The 14,480-nt window shown below is 48.3% G+C and overlaps 1 long non-coding RNA gene across 1 annotated transcript in view; it reads left to right on the top strand.

Moving 5' to 3' along the window:
- Positions 1-9,684, top strand: part of LOC127957867 (uncharacterized) — a 50,246-nt gene extending 40,562 nt beyond the window's left edge. Inside the window, exons 2-3 of the long non-coding RNA XR_008153879.1 lie at positions 1,895-2,141; positions 9,396-9,684. This is a non-coding gene — a long non-coding RNA (uncharacterized LOC127957867). The remainder of the gene's footprint in view (positions 1-1,894; positions 2,142-9,395) is intronic.
- The last annotated feature ends 4,796 nt before the right edge of the window (positions 9,685-14,480 follow it).

Below are 14,480 nucleotides of genomic sequence, written 5' to 3'. Positions count from 1 at the left end.
CAGTGTGCTAGCATGAGTCCAAAAATCCAACCGCCATGTCTGTACGATGTTCTGATGCAGAGATATAGGTTGTGCAAAACGGTTGCTAGGGTACTCCATTTGGTTGCTATGGAGTGGCTTGGCAGCTGCCAATGGTGATACTCCAAAGGCTGTTCGCCAATATAAACCAACCCCCATGCTTCTATGTCTTTCAGATGTTAAGATATCTCTCTATACTTTTGGTTGCTAGGTTGCTCTAAATGGTTGCTAGGGCGTGGCTAGGTTGTCTTGAAGGAGATACATGATTGGCCGTTTGCTGCCCGAGTCAAACGAGCCCACCCTCATGTTTATATGACACTTCTATACAAAGTTATTCATTTTATCATTTTCAATGGAAGTCTATGGAGCTCGTTGCTATGGCGCTCTCTATGGTTGCTAGGGCGTGGCTTGATAGATTCACAGTGATCCTGAGAGACTGATTGGTTGCCTGATTAAAATGAGCCCACCCCCTTGTCTCTATGACACTGTGATCCAGAGTTATGTTCAATACAAAATCCCTATGTAATGTCCCATAGCAGGAAAAGTCCTCCCTATACTTTGTATTAGGGGCAATTTTGGGGGGCTCTTGCGCCCCAGGGGTACAACTTATACCCCACTGCGGGGTATGTTCTCGCACAGCCTGATAGCCTCTCCAAATGTGGTGATTCACGTGTTTCTGCGAAATTCTCTCTCTGAGCTACGATCCGTCAAAGTTGACCCCAATGTTAAGTCTATGGGTTTTATCGCCCGATTTTTCGCCCGCCGGACGAACATCGTACACCCGATCGCTTATAAAAGTCATAGCACACCATTCCCGATCAGGCCGCACGATTTGACGCCTGTTTCGTTGGTCTGTGACTAAAACTGCGGGACTAGTTACGCGCCGAAATTTGTACGGATCTATAAGAATAATAATAATAATAAGTATGTGAGATAATAATAGTGATGCTTTGCCTCCGGCAAGCACCACTAACTAGAAGGTACATTTCCTGAAGAAAATGTGAGTGGTGCTTGCAGTGGCAAATCTCTGCGCCCTGTAGCCACCCATGATGCCTGTTTGATATCGTGGAGCCGTGATATAAGTTCTTTATATTGCTATATGGTTGCTAGGGCGCTCTATATGGTTGCTATGGTGTGCCTATATAGTTCATATAGTGATATTTAAAGATCATTTACCAGCCTGATTCCAAAAAGCCCAAGACAGTGTTTCTATATGGTTATTTTGATGATATATAGCTTTTAAATGTTGTTAAACAGCTGCTAGGGTGCTAAAATTGGTTGCTATGGCGTGGCTATGAAGTTGTTATGTCACTACTTATGGACTGCTTGATAGGCCGATACAAAAGAGCCCTCTGCCAAGCCTCTATGACTTTCTGATCCAAAGATATGATGTCAGATAGTTTTTCCAATGTTAAGTCTATGGGATATTTTCACACATTTTCTTCGCCCACTGTACGATTATCGTAAGTCCGATTGCTTAGAAAAGTCATAGCACACCTCTCCTCAATAAGCCGCACGTTTTGACATCTCATTCATGGGTCTGCGACAAAAAATGCAGGAGGAGTAGCGTGCCGAAATTTTGTCAAGGTGGATAGTAATAGTAACACTAGAAGGTACATTTCCTGAAGAAAATGTGAGTGGTGCTTGCAGTGGCAAAACTCGACCCTCTGTTGCTAAGGTGTGGTTGCTAGGGTACCCGGGGTGGTTGCTAGGGTCCCTATGATGGTTGCTAGGGCCGTTGCTAGGGTAGCCAGCGTGGTTGCTAGGGTAATTGGGGTGGTTTCTAGGGTGTTGCTATGTGGTTGCTAGGGTACCCGGGGTGGTTGCTAGGGCGGTTGCTAGGGTCCCCATGATGGTTGCTAGGGCCGTTGCTAAGGTACCCAGGGTGGTTGCTAGGGTAATTGGGGCGGTTGCTAGGGTGTTGCTATGTGGTTGCTAGGGTACCCGGGGTGGTTGCTAGGGCGGTTGCTAGGGTCCCCATGATGGTTGCTAGGGCCGTTGCTAGGGTACCCAGGTTGGTTGCTAGGGTAATCGGGGTGGTTGCTAGGGTGTTGCTATGTGGTTGCTAGGGTACCCGGGGTGGTTGCTAGGGCGGTTGCTAGGGTCCCCATGATGGTTGCTAGGTCCGTTGCTAGGGTACCCATGTTGGTTGCTAGGGTAATCGGGGTGGTTGCTAGGGTGTTGCTATGTGGTTGCTAGGGTACCCGGGGTGGTTGCTAGGGCCATTGCTAGGGTACCCAGGGTGGTTGCTAGGGTAATCGGGGTGGTTGCTAAGGTGTTGCTAGGCGGTTGCTAGGGTACCCGGGGTGGTTGCTAGGCAGTTGCTATGGTCTCCTGGGTGGTTGCTATGATGTTACTAGGTGGTTGGTAGTTGTCACAGATGGTCACTATGTAGTTATTATAGAGTTCTTAGCCCATTTGAGCACTTAGCTAATCACTATTAGCATGTAGCTAATCACTGCTAGCATGACTAGCATGTTGGAAGTCCAGTGTGCTAGCATGAGTCAAAAAATCCAACCGCCATGTCTGTACGATGTTCTGATGCAGAGATATAGGTCGTGCAAAACGGTTGCTAGGGTACTCCATTTGGTTGCTATGGAGTGGCTTGGCAGCTGCCAATGGTGATACTCCAAAGTCTACTTGTCAATATAAACCAACCCCCATGCCTCTACGATGTTCTGATGCAGAGATATAGATCTTGCAAAATGGTTGCTAGGGTACTGTGTTTGGTTGCTAGGGAGTGGCCTTGCAGCTGCCAATGATGATACTTCAAAGTCTGCTTGACAATATAAACCAACCCCCATGCTTCTATGTCTTTCAGATGTTAAGATATCTATCTTTGGATTTTGGTTGCTAGGTAGCTCTTAATGGTTGCTAGGGCGTGGCTAGGTTGTCTTGAAGGAGATACATGATTGGCCGTTTGCTGCCCGAGTCAAACGAGCCCACCCTCATGTTTCTATGACACTTCTATCCAAAGTTATTCATTTGATCTTTTTCAATGGAAGTCTATGGGGCTTGTTGCTATGGTGCTCTATATGGTTGCTAGGGCGTGGCTTGATAGCTTCATAATGATCCTGAGAGACTGATTGGTTGCTTGATTCAAATGAGCCCACCCCCTTGTCTCTATGACACTGTGATGCCGAGTTATGTTCAATACAATATCCCTATGTAATTTCCCATTGTAGGAAAAACACAGTGTTTCATGGGCGATCCCGCACCATTGTATGTCTATGGGGCAACTTTGGGGGTCTCTAGCGCCCCAGGGGTACAACTTGTACCCCTCTGCGAGGTATGTTCTCGCACAGCCTTATAGCCTCTCCAAATGTGGTGATTCACATGTTTCTGCGAAATTCTCTCTCAGAGCTATGCTCCGTCAAATTTTTTTGTAATGCATTTCCTATGGGACGTTTTTCGGCCGATTTTTCGCCCGCTGTACGAACATCGTACGCCCGATCGCTTATAAAAGTCATAGCACACCTCTCCTCAATAGGCCGCACGATTTGACGCCTGTTTGGTTGGTCTGTGACAAAAACTGCGGGACGAGTTACGCGCCGAAGTTTTGTACGGAAGAAGTAAGAAGAAGAATAATAATAAGTATGTGAGATAATAATAGTGATGCTTTGCCTCCGGCAAGCACCACTAACTAGAAGGTACATTTCCTGAAGAAAATGTGAGTGGTGCTTGCAGTGGCAAATCTCTGCGCCCTGTAGCCACCCATGATGCCTGTTTGATATCGTGGAGCCGTGATATAAGTTCTTTATATTGCTATATGGTTGCTAGGGCGCTCTATATGGTTGCTATGGTGTGCCTATATAGTTCATATAGTGATATTTAAAGATCATTTACCAGCCTGATTCCAAAAAGCCCAAGACAGTGTTTCTATATGGTTATTTTGATGATATATAGCTTTTAAATGTTGTTAAACAGCTGCTAGGGTGCTAAAATTGGTTGCTATGGCGTGGCTATGAAGTTGTTATGTCACTACTTATGGACTGCTTGATAGGCCGATACAAAAGAGCCCTCTGCCAAGCCTCTATGACTTTCTGATCCAAAGATATGATGTCAGATAGTTTTTCCAATGTTAAGTCTATGGGATATTTTCACACATTTTCTTCGCCCACTGTACGATTATCGTAAGTCCGATTGCTTAGAAAAGTCATAGCACACCTCTCCTCAATAAGCCGCACGTTTTGACATCTCATTCATGGGTCTGCGACAAAAAATGCAGGAGGAGTAGCGTGCCGAAATTTTGTCAAGGTGGATAGTAATAGTAACACTAGAAGGTACATTTCCTGAAGAAAATGTGAGTGGTGCTTGCAGTGGCAAAACTCTGCGCCCTGTAGCCACCCATGATGCCTGTGTGATGTTTTGAAGCAGAGATAGAAGGATTTATATTGCTACATGGTTGCTAGGGTGCTCTATATGGTTGCTATGGTGTGACTATATAGTCTATGGGGTGATATTTAAAGATTATTTACCAGCCTGAATGCAAAAAGCCCAAGCCAGTGTTTCTATATAGTTATTTTTGATGAGATACAGCTTTTAAATGTAGTTAAACAGTTGCTAGGGGGCTAAAATTGGTTGCTAGGGCATGGATATGAAGTTGTTATGTCACTACTTATGGACTGCTTGATAGGCCGAGTCAAAAGAGCCCTCTCCCAAGCCTCTATGACTTTCTGATCCAAAGATATGATGTCAGATAGTTTTTCCAATGTTAAGTCAATGGGATATTTTCACACATTTTCTTCGCCCGCTGTACGATTATCGTAAGTCCGATTGCTTAGAAAAGTCATAGCACACCTCTCCTCAATATCCCGCACGATTTGACACCTCATTCATGGGTCTGTGACAAAAAATGCGGGAGGAGTAGCGTGCCAAAGTTTTGTCAAGGTGAATAGTAATAGTAACACTAGAAGGTACATTTCCTGAAGAAAATGTGAGTGGTGCTTGCAGTGGCAAAACTCTGCGCCCTGTTGCTAGGGTGTTGCAATGAGGTTGCTATGGTGGTTACTAGGGTACCCTGGGTGGTTGCTAGGGTCCACATGATGGTTGCTAAGGTACTAAGGGTGGTTGCTAGGGTAATCTGGGTGGTTGCTAGGGTCCCCGTAATGGTTGCTAGGGCCGTTGCTAAGGTACACAGGGTGGTTGCTAGGGTAATCGAGGTGGTTGCTAGGGTGTTGCTATGTGGTTGCTAGGGTACTCGGGGTGGTTGCTAGGGCGGTTGCTAGGGCCCCCATGATGGTTGCTATGGCCGTTGCTAAGGTGCCCAGGGTGGTTGCTAGGGTAATCGGGTTGGTTGCTAGGGTGTTGCTATGTGGTTGCTAGGGTACCCGGGGTGGTTGCTAAGGCGGTTGCTAGGGTCCCCATGATGGTTGCTAGGGCCGTTGCTAGGGTACTCAGGGTGGTTGCTAGGGTAATCGGGATGGTTACTAGGGTGTTGCTATGTGGTTGCTAGGGTACCCGGGGTGGTTGCTAGGGCGGTTGCTAGGGTCCCCATGATGGTTGCTAGGGCCGTTGCTAAGGTACCCAGGGTGGTTGCTAGGGTAATTGGGGCGGTTGCTAGGGTGTTACTAGGGTACCCGGGGTGGTTGCTAGGGCGGTTGCTATGGTAACCTGGGTGGTTGCTAGGCAGTTGCTACGGTACTTGGGGTGGTTGCTAAGGTGTTGCTAGGCGGTTGCTAGGGTGTTTTGGCTGGTTGCTAGGCAGTTGCTATGGTCTCCTGGGTGGTTGCTATGATGTTACTAGGTGGTTGGTAGTTGTCACAGATGGTCACTATGTAGTTATTATAGAGTTCTTAGCCCATTTGAGCACTTAGCTAATCACTATTAGCATGTAGCTAATCACTGCTAGCATGACTAGCATGTTGGAAGTCCAGTGTGCTAGCATGAGTCAAAAAATCCAACCCCCATGCCTGTACGATGTACTGATGCGGAGATATAGATCTTGCAAAACGGTTGCTAGGGTAGTGTGTTTGGTTGCTAGGGAGTGGCTTGTCACCTGCCAATGATGATACTCCAAAGTCTACTTGTCAATATAAACCAACCCCCATGCTTCTATGTCTTTCAGATGTTAAGATATCTCTCTATACTTTGGGTTACTAGGTAGCTCTTAATGGTTGCTAGGGCGTGGCTAGGTTGTCTTGAAGGAGATACATGATTGGCCGTTTGCTGCCCGAGTCAAACGAGCCCACCCTCATGTTTCTATGACACTTCTATCCGAAATTATTCATTTGATCTTTTTCAATGGAAGTCTATGGGGCTTGTTGCTATGGTGCTCTATATGGTTGCTAGGGCGTGGCTTGATAGATTCACAGTGATCCTGAGAGACCGATTGGTTGCCTGATTCAAATGAGCCCACCCCCTTGTCTCTATGGCATTGTGATCCAGAGTTATATTTAATTCAAAATCCCTATGTAATTTCCCATAGTTGTAAAAGCCCTCCCTATACTTTGTATTGGGGGCAAATTTGGGGGGCTCTTGCGCCCCAGGGGTACAACTTATACCCCACTGCGGGGTATGTTCTCGCACAGCCTGATAGCCTCTCCAAATGTGGTGATTCACATGTTTCTGTGAAATTCTCTGTCAGAGCTATGCTCCGTCAAATTTTTTTTTAATGCATTTCCTATGGGACGTTTTTCGGCCGATTTTTCGCCCGCTGTACGAACATCGTACGCCCGATCGCTTATAAAAGTCATAGCACACCTCTCCTCAATAGGCCGCACGATTTGACGTCTGTTTCGTTGGTCTGTGACAAAAACTGCGGGACGAGTTACGCGCCGAAGTTTTGTACGGAAGAAGTAAGAAGAAGAAGAAGAATAATAAGTATGTGAGATAATAATAGTAGTGCCTTGCCTCCGGCAAGCACCACTAACTAGAAGGTACATTTCCTGAAGAAAATGTGAGTGGTGCTTGCAGTGGCAAAACTCGCCCCTCTGTTGCTAGGCTGTTGCAATGAGGTTGCTACAGTGGTTGCTAAGGTACCCTGGGTGGTTGCTAGGGCGGTTGCTAGGGTCCCCATGATGGTTCCTAAGGTACCCTCGGTGGTTGCTAGGGTAATCTGGGTGGTTGCTAGGGTCCCCAGGATGGTTGCTAGGGCCGTTGCTAGGGTACTCAGGGTGGTTGCTAGGGTAATTGGGGTTGTTGCTAGGGTGTTGCTATGTGGTTGCTAGGGTACCCACGGTGGTTGCTAGGGTTCCTGGGGTGGTTGCTAGGGCGGTTGCTAGGGTCCCCATGATGGTTGCTAGGGCCGTTGCTAGGGTACTCAGGGTGGTTGCTAGGGTAATCGGGGTGGTTGCTAGGGTGTTGCTATGTGGTTGCTAGGGTACCCGGGGTTGTTGCTAGGGTCCCCATGATGGTTGCTAGGGCCGTTGCTAAGGTACCCAGGGTGGTTGCTAGGGTAATTGGGGCGGTTGCTAGGGTGTTGCTATGTGGTTGCTAGGGTACCCGGGGTGGTTGCTAGGGTCCCCATGATGGTTGCTAGGGCCGTTGCTAAGGTACCCAGGGTGGTTGCTAGGGTGATTGGGGCGGTTGCTAGGGTGTTGCTATGTGGTTGCTAGGGTACCCGAGGTGGTTGCTAGGGCGGTTGCTATGGTAACCTGGGTGGTTGCTAGGCAGTTGCTACGGTACTTGGGGTGGTTGCTAAGGTGTTGCTAGGCGGTTGCTAGGGTACCCGGGGTGGTTGCTAGGCAGTTGCTATGGTCTCCTGGGTGGTTGCTATGATGTTACTAGGTGGTTGGTAGTTGTCACAGATGGTCACTATGTAGTTATTATAGAGTTCTTAGCCCATTTGAGCACTTAGCTAATCACTATTAGCATGTAGCTAATCACTGCTAGCATGACTAGCATGTTGGAAGTCCAGTGTGCTAGCATGAGTCAAAAAATCCAACCGCCATGTCTGTGCGATGTTCTGATGCAGAGATATAGGTCGTGCAAAACGGTTGCTAGGGTACTCCGTTTGGTTGCTATGGAGTGGCTTGGCAGCTGCCAATGGTGATACTCCAAAGGCTGCTCGCCAATATAAACCAACCCCCATGCCTCTACGATGTTCTGATGCAGAGATATAGATCTTGCAAAACGGTTGCTAGGGTACTGTGTTTGGTTGCTAGGGAGTGGCCTGGCAGCTGCCAATGATGATACTCCAATGGTCGCTTGCTAATATAAACCAACCCCCATGCTTCTATGTCTTTCAGATGTTAAGATATCTCTCTATACTTTGGGTTGCTAGGTAGCTCTTAATGGTTGCTAGGGCGTGGCTAGGTTGTCTTGAAGGAGATACATGATTGGCCGTTTGCTGCCCCGAGTCAAACGAGCCCACCCTCATGTTTCTATGACACTTCTATCCAAAGTTATTCATTTTATCTTTTTCAATGGAAGTCTATGGGGCTTGTTGCTATGGTGCTCTATATGGTTGCTAGGGCGTGGCTTGATAGATTCACAGTGATCCTGAGAGACTGATTGGTTGCCTGATTCAAATGAGCCCACCCCCTTGTCTCTATGACACTGTGATCCAGAGTTATGTTCAATACAAAATCCCTATGTAATGTCCCATAGCAGGAAAAGTCCTCCCTATACTTTGTATTAGGGCCAATTTTGGGGGGCTCTTGCGCCCCAGGGGTACAACTTATACCCCACTGCGGGGTATGTTCTCGCACAGCCTGATAGCCTCTCCAAATGTGGAGATTCACGTGTTTCTGCGAAATTCTCTCTCGGAGCTACGATCCGTCAAAGTTGGCCGCAATGCATTGTCTATGCGATTTTTCGCCCGTTTTTTCGCCCGGTGTACGAACATCGTACGCCCGATCGCTTATAAAAGTCATAGCACACCATTCCCGATTAGGCCGCACGATTTGACGCCTGTTTCGTTGGTCTGTGACAAAAACTGCGGGACTAGTTACGCGCCGAAATTTGTACGGATCTAGTATAATAATAATAATAATAATAAGTATGTGAGATAATAGTAGTAGTGCTTTGCCTCCGGCAAGCACCACTAACTAGAAGGTACATTTCCTGAAGAAAATGTGAGTGGTGCTTGCAGTGGCAAAACTCGACCCTCTGTTGCTAAGGTGTGGTTGCTAGGGTACCCGGGGTGGTTGCTAGGGTCCCTATGATGGTTGCTAGGGCCGTTGCTAGGGTAGCCAGCGTGGTTGCTAGGGTAATTGGGGTGGTTTCTAGGGTGTTGCTATGTGGTTGCTAGGGTACCCGGGGTGGTTGCTAGGGCGGTTGCTAGGGTCCCCATGATGGTTGCTAGGGCCGTTGCTAAGGTACCCAGGGTGGTTGCTAGGGTAATTGGGGCGGTTGCTAGGGTGTTGCTATGTGGTTGCTAGGGTACCCGGGGTGGTTGCTAGGGCGGTTGCTAGGGTCCCCATGATGGTTGCTAGGGCCGTTGCTAGGGTACCCAGGTTGGTTGCTAGGGTAATCGGGGTGGTTGCTAGGGTGTTGCTATGTGGTTGCTAGGGTACCCGGGGTGGTTGCTAGGGCGGTTGCTAGGGTCCCCATGATGGTTGCTAGGGCCGTTGCTAGGGTACCCATGTTGGTTGCTAGGGTAATCGGGGTGGTTGCTAGGGTGTTGCTATGTGGTTGCTAGGGTACCCGGGGTGGTTGCTAGGGCGGTTGCTAGGGTCCCCATGATGGTTGCTAGGGCCATTGCTAGGGTACCCAGGGTGGTTGCTAGGGTAATCGGGGTGGTTGCTAAGGTGTTGCTAGGCGGTTGCTAGGGTACCCGGGGTGGTTGCTAGGCAGTTGCTATGGTCTCCTGGGTGGTTGCTATGATGTTACTAGGTGGTTGGTAGTTGTCACAGATGGTCACTATGTAGTTATTATAGAGTTCTTAGCCCATTTGAGCACTTAGCTAATCACTATTAGCATGTAGCTAATCACTGCTAGCATGACTAGCATGTTGGAAGTCCAGTGTGCTAGCATGAGTCAAAAAATCCAACCGCCATGTCTGTACGATGTTCTGATGCAGAGATATAGGTCGTGCAAAACGGTTGCTAGGGTACTCCATTTGGTTGCTATGGAGTGGCTTGGCAGCTGCCAATGGTGATACTCCAAAGTCTACTTGTCAATATAAACCAACCCCCATGCCTCTACGATGTTCTGATGCAGAGATATAGATCTTGCAAAATGGTTGCTAGGGTACTGTGTTTGGTTGCTAGGGAGTGGCCTTGCAGCTGCCAATGATGATACTTCAAAGTCTGCTTGACAATATAAACCAACCCCCATGCTTCTATGTCTTTCAGATGTTAAGATATCTATCTTTGGATTTTGGTTGCTAGGTAGCTCTTAATGGTTGCTAGGGCGTGGCTAGGTTGTCTTGAAGGAGATACATGATTGGCCGTTTGCTGCCCGAGTCAAACGAGCCCACCCTCATGTTTCTATGACACTTCTATCCAAAGTTATTCATTTGATCTTTTTCAATGGAAGTCTATGGGGCTTGTTGCTATGGTGCTCTATATGGTTGCTAGGGCGTGGCTTGATAGCTTCATAATGATCCTGAGAGACTGATTGGTTGCTTGATTCAAATGAGCCCACCCCCTTGTCTCTATGACACTGTGATGCCGAGTTATGTTCAATACAATATCCCTATGTAATTTCCCATTGTAGGAAAAACACAGTGTTTCATGGGCGATCCCGCACCATTGTATGTCTATGGGGCAACTTTGGGGGTCTCTAGCGCCCCAGGGGTACAACTTGTACCCCTCTGCGAGGTATGTTCTCGCACAGCCTTATAGCCTCTCCAAATGTGGTGATTCACATGTTTCTGCGAAATTCTCTCTCAGAGCTATGCTCCGTCAAATTTTTTTGTAATGCATTTCCTATGGGACGTTTTTCGGCCGATTTTTCGCCCGCTGTACGAACATCGTACGCCCGATCGCTTATAAAAGTCATAGCACACCTCTCCTCAATAGGCCGCACGATTTGACGCCTGTTTGGTTGGTCTGTGACAAAAACTGCGGGACGAGTTACGCGCCGAAGTTTTGTACGGAAGAAGTAAGAAGAAGAATAATAATAAGTATGTGAGATAATAATAGTGATGCTTTGCCTCCGGCAAGCACCACTAACTAGAAGGTACATTTCCTGAAGAAAATGTGAGTGGTGCTTGCAGTGGCAAAACTCGACCCTCTGTTGCTAAGGTGTGGTTGCTAGGGTACCCGGGGTGGTTGCTAGGGTCCCTATGATGGTTGCTAGGGCCGTTGCTAGGGTAGCCAGCGTGGTTGCTAGGGTAATTGGGGTGGTTTCTAGGGTGTTGCTATGTGGTTGCTAGGGTACCCGGGGTGGTTGCTAGGGCGGTTGCTAGGGTCCCCATGATGGTTGCTAGGGCCGTTGCTAAGGTACCCAGGGTGGTTGCTAGGGTAATTGGGGCGGTTGCTAGGGTGTTGCTATGTGGTTGCTAGGGTACCCGGGGTGGTTGCTAGGGCGGTTGCTAGGGTCCCCATGATGGTTGCTAGGGCCGTTGCTAGGGTACCCAGGTTGGTTGCTAGGGTAATCGGGGTGGTTGCTAGGGTGTTGCTATGTGGTTGCTAGGGTACCCGGGGTGGTTGCTAGGGCGGTTGCTAGGGTCCCCATGATGGTTGCTAGGGCCGTTGCTAGGGTACCCATGTTGGTTGCTAGGGTAATCGGGGTGGTTGCTAGGGTGTTGCTATGTGGTTGCTAGGGTACCCGGGGTGGTTGCTAGGGCGGTTGCTAGGGTCCCCATGATGGTTGCTAGGGCCATTGCTAGGGTACCCAGGGTGGTTGCTAGGGTAATCGGGGTGGTTGCTAAGGTGTTGCTAGGCGGTTGCTAGGGTACCCGGGGTGGTTGCTAGGCAGTTGCTATGGTCTCCTGGGTGGTTGCTATGATGTTACTAGGTGGTTGGTAGTTGTCACAGATGGTCACTATGTAGTTATTATAGAGTTCTTAGCCCATTTGAGCACTTAGCTAATCACTATTAGCATGTAGCTAATCACTGCTAGCATGACTAGCATGTTGGAAGTCCAGTGTGCTAGCATGAGTCAAAAAATCCAACCGCCATGTCTGTACGATGTTCTGATGCAGAGATATAGGTCGTGCAAAACGGTTGCTAGGGTACTCCATTTGGTTGCTATGGAGTGGCTTGGCAGCTGCCAATGGTGATACTCCAAAGTCTACTTGTCAATATAAACCAACCCCCATGCCTCTACGATGTTCTGATGCAGAGATATAGATCTTGCAAAATGGTTGCTAGGGTACTGTGTTTGGTTGCTAGGGAGTGGCCTTGCAGCTGCCAATGATGATACTTCAAAGTCTGCTTGACAATATAAACCAACCCCCATGCTTCTATGTCTTTCAGATGTTAAGATATCTATCTTTGGATTTTGGTTGCTAGGTAGCTCTTAATGGTTGCTAGGGCGTGGCTAGGTTGTCTTGAAGGAGATACATGATTGGCCGTTTGCTGCCCGAGTCAAACGAGCCCACCCTCATGTTTCTATGACACTTCTATCCAAAGTTATTCATTTGATCTTTTTCAATGGAAGTCTATGGGGCTTGTTGCTATGGTGCTCTATATGGTTGCTAGGGCGTGGCTTGATAGCTTCATAATGATCCTGAGAGACTGATTGGTTGCTTGATTCAAATGAGCCCACCCCCTTGTCTCTATGACACTGTGATGCCGAGTTATGTTCAATACAATATCCCTATGTAATTTCCCATAGTAGGAAAAACACAGTGTTTCATGGGCGATCCCGCACCATTGTATGTCTATGGGGCAACTTTGGGGGTCTCTAGCGCCCCAGGGGTACAACTTGTACCCCTCTGCGAGGTATGTTCTCGCACAGCCTTATAGCCTCTCCAAATGTGGTGATTCACATGTTTCTGCGAAATTCTCTCTCAGAGCTATGCTCCGTCAAATTTTTTTGTAATGCATTTCCTATGGGACGTTTTTCGGCCGATTTTTCGCCCGCTGTACGAACATCGTACGCCCGATCGCTTATAAAAGTCATAGCACACCTCTCCTCAATAGGCCGCACGATTTGACGCCTGTTTGGTTGGTCTGTGACAAAAACTGCGGGACGAGTTACGCGCCGAAGTTTTGTACGGAAGAAGTAAGAAGAAGAATAATAATAAGTATGTGAGATAATAATAGTGATGCTTTGCCTCCGGCAAGCACCACTAACTAGAAGGTACATTTCCTGAAGAAAATGTGAGTGGTGCTTGCAGTGGCAAAACTCGCCCCTCTGTTGCTAGGCTGTTGCAATGAGGTTGCTAGGGTGGTTGCTAAGGTACCCTGGGTGGTTGCTAGGGCGGTTGCTAGGGTCCCCATGATGGTTGCTAAGGTACCCTCGGCGGTTGCTAGGGTCCCCAGGATGGTTGCTAGGGCCGTTGCTAGGGTACCCAGGGTGGTTGCTAGGGTAATCGGGGTGGTTGCTAGGGTGTTGCTATGTGGTTGCTAGGGTACCAGGGGTGGTTGCTAGGGCGGTTGCTAGGGTCCCTATGATGGTTGCTAGGGCCGTTGCTAGGGTACCCAGGGTGGTTGCTAGGGTAATCGGGGTGGTTGCTAGGGTGTTGCTATGTGGTTGCTAGGGTACCTGGGGTGGTTGCTAGGGCGGTTGCTAGGGTCCCCATGATGGTTGCTAGGGCCGTTGCTAAGGTACTCAGGATGGTTGCTAGGGTAATCGGGGTGGTTGCTAGGGTGTTGCTATGCGGTTGCTAGGGTACCCGGGGTGGTTGCTAGGGTCCCCATGATGGTTGCTAGGGCCGTTGCTAAGGTACCCAGGGTGGTTGCTAGGGTAATTGGGGCGGTTGCTAGGGTGTTGCTATGTGGTTGCTAGGGTACCCGGGGTGGTTGCTAGGGCGGTTGCTATGGTAACCTGGGTGGTTGCTAGGCAGTTGCTACGGTACTTGGGGGGGTTGCTAAGGTGTTGCTAGGCGGTTGCTAGGGTGTTTTGGCTGGTTGCTAGGCAGTTGCTATGGTCTCCTGGGTGGTTGCTATGATGTTACTAGGTGGTTGGTAATTGTCACAGATGGTCACTATGTAGTTATTATAGAGTTCTTAGCCCATTTGAGCACTTAGCTAATCACTATTAGCATGTAGCTAATCACTGCTAGCATGACTAGCATGTTGGAAGTCCAGTTTGCTAGCATGAGTCAAAAAATCCAACCGCCATGTCTGTACGATGTTCTGATGCAGAGATATAGGTCGTGCAAAACGGTTGCTAGGGTACTCCATTTGGTTGCTATGGAGTGGCTTGGCAGCTGCCAATGGTGATACTCCAAAGGCTGCTCGTCAATATAAACCAACCCCCATGCCTCTACGATGTTCTGATGCAGAGATATAGATCTTGCAAAACGGTTGCTAGGGTACTGTGTTTGGTTGCTAGGGAGTGGCCTTGCAGCCGCCAATGATGATACTTCAAAGTCTGCTTGACAATATAAACCAACCCCCATGCTTCTATGTCTTTCAGATGTTAAGATATCTATCTTTGGATTTTGGTTGCTAGGTAGCTCT

Source organism: Carassius gibelio, chromosome B5, assembly GCF_023724105.1.
Source record: "Carassius gibelio isolate Cgi1373 ecotype wild population from Czech Republic chromosome B5, carGib1.2-hapl.c, whole genome shotgun sequence".
Lineage (NCBI taxonomy): Eukaryota > Metazoa > Chordata > Actinopteri > Cypriniformes > Cyprinidae > Carassius > Carassius gibelio.
The sequence above is the reverse complement of the archived record's forward strand: the minus strand, read 5'-3'. Positions and strand labels throughout refer to the sequence as shown.